Here is a 6,835-nt window from a genome sequence, read left to right as displayed (position 1 = left end):
ATTATTGAAAATAGTATTGTTCTATAATTCAGAAATTATAATTATTCTTCAAATTCATAAAATAATATTTTGTAATATATTTTAAATTCACACTCAAAATTAATTATTTAGATTATTATTTAAATTATTATTGAGAATAGTATTGTTTTACAATTCACAAGTTAAAATGATTATTTGGATTCATAAAATAATATTTTGTCATTTGAATCACTTATCACTCAATTAAAGTTAAATAAATTGTTATTCTAATTGTCCGTCGGAAAGAGAACACACGTTCATAAACAAATCATTACCTTTTTGTTGTGATTTTTAAAAGAAATCCTAAAAATAAAACTTCACAAACTTGTTTTAATATCACTGGATTTTATATGCTTCCACTAATAAATTTTAATTAAATTATTTTAATTGCCCATAAATTTCACTTCACAAACAAATAAAAATCACTGCACCCTTTTATTTTAACGCAGGGGATGAATTTAAATTTATTGAGATTCTTGAATTGAAATGTGTAATGGTGAAAATCGAAATGTCCTTGAAAATTGAATGAGAAACAAAATTTTAATATCCTTGAAATTGAACGAATGATAAAATTTGAAATATTCTTGAAAATTGTATGAATGATAATCCTTGATCGGATGCAAAGCGGGATCACATCCGAGTACTACACTTGAAAACTTCAAATAATAAAAAAAAACAAAACGGGGTCGCACCCGACGAGAACGGGCTTACGCCCGACGGTAACAAAATTACATCGCGTACTGATGAATTTTTCTGACTGACTCTCATTAGCGGATGCAGTAACTTTTATTTTACTTTGTAATTTAAGATGGTCTCCCATGGTAGGGGCTATGAGAAAAGACGTAGAAACACTCTCCCATAGTTATTGTTTGTTCATCAAAAATTTTATCGATGATCCAGGTTTTCTCTGAATCTTTATTTATTTAAATAAATCTGATATACCATATCAGCAATTTTTATTTATTTAAATAAAATAAAAAGTACTGCCATCGGCAGTTTAATTTATTGCATTAATAAATAATAAAATTATAGATATTTTCCAAAATGCATAGGTAAAAATTTGTAAAACTGAAATTATTATTAAATTTGATGTTTCGATAAATTTACTATTAAATTTGGGGGTATTACAGCACTCTGAACGATCTTTTTTTGATTTTTGGTATTAGGATAGCAGCAGAAGTAAGTTGGTCGTTTACTCTTGCTGCGGGCGTTTTCATTAAGTAAATCTGGGCTTCGCTCTATTGTTTTGCTCCGCCCGGTACTCAGGTTACAGCACGGTATTCGCGCCCACTCATATGTAATGTTTCTATCTACTCGTATGCTCTCTTTCGTACAAGATGGTGTACTTATTTATTCTTATGAATATTTATTTATTTCTTTATATAAATATGTATACATATATATTTATTATTTAACGTTGAAATGTATAAATCGTATATTGGTCAGTAATTTGTATATATTTAATTTAATTTGGAATATATATTTAAACATTATTTAGTTTAAAATATATATTTCATTCCATTTAAAGTATATAAATTATTTTCCAATTATTTAAATGCTCATTCGGTTTAAATTTATCCGATTTTAATATATATATATATACATTATCTTAATTGTGTATATTTATTTTTATCCATATATATATATGTGTACCCACATATATATACATGCGTAAGGGATAAAGGATGCCGGGTCGTAACAGGGTACTCCAGGCCCTCAAATTAGAATCACTTATCAGTCGCTATTGTGTTCTTGACACTATTTTGTCCCTGAAAAATATGTTAAGAACATTCTAGTGGGCTGCTGTGGGGTGTAGCAAATCAGATTAGGCTATGTCACTAATGAAGATACATTTCTCGAACGCTTTTATGTGGCTGACACTATTTTGTCTCTGTAGAATATCCTAAGAACATCCTAGTGTGCAGCTGTGGGGTGTAGAAAGTTTGGGTAGGCCATGCCACTAATAAAGTAAGACTGCTAGGACATTATTGGTTGCTTTACAGTATTTTGTCCCTGGAGAATATCATAAGTACATTCTAGTGTGCAGGTGTGGGCTCTAGCAAGTTGGGCCAGGCCATGCTACTAGTAAAAATAGACTTCTGGGATGCTGTTGGGTGCTTGAGACTTTGTTGTCCCTGAAGAATATCTTCAAGTCGTCTTATGTTGCAGCTGGAGTCTAAACCAAGCTTGGGCAGACCTTCCTACGAATGACAAGACAAACGTTGGATGCAGACATGTGCTTGACAGCATTTTGTCCCAGAAGAATACTTGGCGTTTGTGGTATGGTGCACCCAGAGCATGAATCAACTATGGACAGACCGTACCATAAATGTAAATACCATTCTGAGATGTAGTCAAGTGCTGTAGACCACTTTGTCCCAGAAGAATATCTCGCGTTCGACGTATCATACGGCTCGAGGATGAACCAAGCCGATGTAGGCAAAACTACGAGTGCCTGTATATTGCACGGACGCTAACAGTCGCTTTCTCTCGTTTTTTCCTATTTTTAGCGTCATACTGCCATCTATCATCAATTTTTCAAACTGTTTTATCACGCGCGATCGATGGTAATAGTCTCATTCGGAATTTTTTCAGTTAGGTCAAATGGTATATGCCCGGTTTTATAGTATCAAGCTCATGTTTTACTTACTTAAAGATTTATATAAATAGATTAATTATCGGAAGGATACGTCTATTATGTAAATATACATGGTCTATTCTAAAACACATAAACATTGCATCAAGATTACCCTTGCTTAAATGAATACAGCACTGATAGTTTGACTGAAATTCATATCTTTTCTGTCGTAACCTCATTGTTTTATTATAAAAATATTTGAACTATGACCAAAAAAAATGACTAAATTAATTAGTGAACTATTATCATATTGACCAATGTTAACAATATAATGATATATGTCCATACATTTTTTTTTATAAAATCTTTATATAGTTAAATGAATTCATTAAATATACTGCCAATTCTCACTGTTCTCAATTACAATATGAATATTTTATTAGATTGAAAAACTTTAGTTTGTTCTCCTATAATGAAAGAATAATGATAAAATATCTGTATCGGCAGCATTAAGTATATATTTACTGATAAAATATAACATTTCAAAATCAGATCTCTTACTTAACATTCCCAAGAATTTGAAAGTTTTTGAAAATATTGTATGTTAAAGCGGTTATAACGCAATCATTAACTAAAGGAAATTTCATCTTCATACAACCAATTAACTCAACTTTTTTTCAAAATGACATTTATTGTTTTAAAACCTTGTAAGATTGAAGATAAAAAAAAAACATAATATTATAATAATGTCTAGGAAATTTCATAATTGTGAAAATTCATTTAACAAAAAAAAACATTTTGATTCATGTAATCTGTAATATCATCAGAAAAAAAAAAGTATCGTTTGTTGTTATTGGTAAAGGTATATTTGAAGTTAAAAGAAATAGCTTTGTGCCAAGAAAAGATTTTATCTTGCATGAAGTGTTAAATTATTTTCGCAAAAACTAAATGTGATTTTTGTAATATTTTTAAGTTTTGCTCGAATAAATTTTCTTCAATCCATTAGTCTTATGTTAAAAATAATTATATTACTTTGTTAATTAATTTAATTTATATTTAAAATTTTTTTTGATAGATCATATGTTTTATATATATACTACCAAATAAATTTATATGCGAGTAAAACATTATCAAACAAATGCCACATGAGTTTAAGGTAAATATTTCATAATTCTATTGAACTGCTTTTAAGTTTGATGATAGTATTATTGTATTAATATTATATAATATATATTTTATACGTAGGCTATGCTTTCTTGATATAAGATTAAAATAATTATGATCTGATATTTAAAAATTTAATAAAAATACAAAGATTAACTTCACAAAATAAAAGTATTTTTTTAATGATATTTCAACATTTTCATCAACTTTTAAATACTTCGTGAGACCTATGGATGTATGACATCAGTAAAACTTAAATTTCATGGTTTAATTTGTTTGTTTCATGTTAGAAATTACTTCATTTTTCTAACAACTTATATCTTTGCCTGTTTACAACAATTTTTCTAAGAGTAAACATAATTTAATCGAGTTGAAAAGAAAATTTTTCTGCTATCGAATTTTTTTTATTATTTATAAAAAGTATGGATTATATACAGAATAATTATATAATCGATGTATAAAAGTGTTGATCGAAAGGATTTAATTTATTGATTGATTTCAGATACACAGAAAAAAAGGATATCTTGGCGCAAGAAATTTTTTCTTGCCGCAAGAATATTTTTTGCAATTTTGAATGAAAACGAAAATTTTCTTGGTTCAAGAACAAAATTTTCTTAAATTTAGTCATCTTGGCATAAGATTTTTTTTTTATTCAACCGATATAATATATGTTTCTTGGAGTAAGAAATATTTTCTTAAAGTGAGAAAAATAAATATTTTGCCCCAATATATAATCCATTGTCCGAAAAGTAAAATATTCTTTGTTTAAGAATAATTTATTTTGAATCGAGATAATTTGTGACTCGAGTCAAGAATTAAAAGTACTCGACTCAATGGTAAGAAATATCTTGGTTCAAGTATTTTGTTGTGTTGCGGCGAGTAAGCGTAGACGTTTGAACCAACAGCAACTGCGTTCACGGCCCAACGCAAAAATTCTCTTGGGAAAGCTAACTGTACTATACTAAAGCGGCGGTAGTGTAGACTCTACATTGTACAGTGTGCTTACTGGATATAGGTAAAGTAAACGAACCTTCGGAGAATGATCGGATAGCATAACTGGTAAAGCTCTCGCGTGATGCTGAATCGGTCTGGGTTCGATTCCTACCATGAGCAAACCATTTATTTTTTCTTAAGTTGTTCATAAACCATTAATCGAGGATGTTTATTTCTTATCCCCTCTACTGCCGTATCATGATATCCTGAATATACACATATAATTTCCTGCTTCACAACATTTAATAATTTATACTTGGTTAAATTCACTCAAAAATATAGGACGATATATTTTTTCAAGTAGAGTCATTTATTTTCTTGAATCGAGACTACATTTTTTTTAAGTCAAGAAAAAAAATCATCAATAGGAGAATTTTATGTCTTCCGTGAAGTAAATATTTGCATGATTCAAGAAAAATTATTTTATTAAGTTAAGATTATAATTTATTTAAATCAAAATTAAAATTTTCTCTTTACAATAGACCGTTGTCTTGAGTCGATAATGTAGTTTTCTCAAACTGAGAGTAAATGTTCTTCTGCCACGCAAAAAAAGTTCTTGGTTTGAGATGTTGATATATATTGTGACAATTTACTATACTCACCAACCAAGACAGAAAAGTATCTTGTTTTGATAGTTTTTTTTACTTGGTTGGAAACAAAACAAATTAGATTTAAAATAATTATTCTTGAATCAAGATTATTTAACTTGAATTAAAATTTAATTATTCTTGACACAATATTTTTATAATATTAGTCGAAGAAAATGTTCTCGGATTAAAAAAACCCAATTACTCAGCCCAAGAATAAAAAAATGAAGGCAAAAATTATCTTGGGCCAAGTCAACCTTTTTTTCTGTGTAATAATTTTAGCATTTATTACTACACTTTTTTGAATAGAGAAATTAATTAATTTATCTTTGACAATTATGATTTGGTTGAAATATCTGTTCTACAGCTTAAATTTTATAAGGTTTTACTAATTTCGTGGTATATGAGCATTACATACATGTATATTTGATCACGTAATAATGAATATCTATCGGATATGACGTTAAAATTTTCAAAGATATTGATCAATTAATTCTATTCTCTTTTCGATAATAAGTAGAAACTGATATGTGGACTAAAATATTAATAAAACTAGGTAATATATCATAGTTTTAAATAAAAAAAAAAAAAAAAATTTGACAGTTTATGAATATGTAAACATAAAAAAAAAAAAGGCCATTCCGCAGCCGAAACGGAAGGTAGATTTTCTAGTTAATCTATATAAAAGGTTACATACATACATATCTTGTGATACATGTTAGTGTATAGTCATGACATGAAATTACGCTCGTTTTCTTAGAGTGAGGGTTAAAAAAGACAACGACTATTTTCGATAGCGAACTTCAGATAGTTGATTTGACAAAACATTATGTAGGTAACGTATCAAACTAACCTTCACGTAAACAAAGTATAGAATATTTAATCAGTATGAGATCATAATTGTAATTGCTATTACGATGGCAAGATCAGATATAGTTATAGGATTACAGGTACGATTGAAACATCATAAAAATTAAGAGAAATACTTTTAAAATATAAAATAGCTGTGAAATTTACAGGTTATTTTGTTCACAATAAAAGACAACTGACAAAATTGTATTATAATGGGAAATACATAGGTTATGTGGAATGAACACCAAATTTGCAAAATTTGTTGATTCCATTAGAATTTTCAAGGCCATCAAATTATTGGAAGAAATGGTCAAAACAAAGTTTAAGGTCAAATATTAAAGCTTACTAAACAAGATTCATGATACTTTTTACTGAAATTGTCTATCAGTTTTAGTTTTAATGTTATATGAACTTTAACAGTGGATAAAAAATGATTCTTACAAAAAACCATAAAAAATTCCAAACAGCGATAATTTCAAATTTATTTTTACGATTCAGCCCATCTTTGAACTTGATCAAGGTAATCGCCTATAGAATGAGTGTGAAAAATTTCATTAAGATCTGATATGAACTGTGGGTACTATCGTAATGACAAGACCAGTGATAATCATAGGGATTAGAGGTACATTTGATACATCATGAT

The sequence above is a fragment of the Microplitis mediator genome, chromosome 6 (genome assembly GCF_029852145.1).
Source record: "Microplitis mediator isolate UGA2020A chromosome 6, iyMicMedi2.1, whole genome shotgun sequence".
Lineage (NCBI taxonomy): Eukaryota > Metazoa > Arthropoda > Insecta > Hymenoptera > Braconidae > Microplitis > Microplitis mediator.
The sequence above is the reverse complement of the archived record's forward strand: the minus strand, read 5'-3'. Positions refer to the sequence as shown.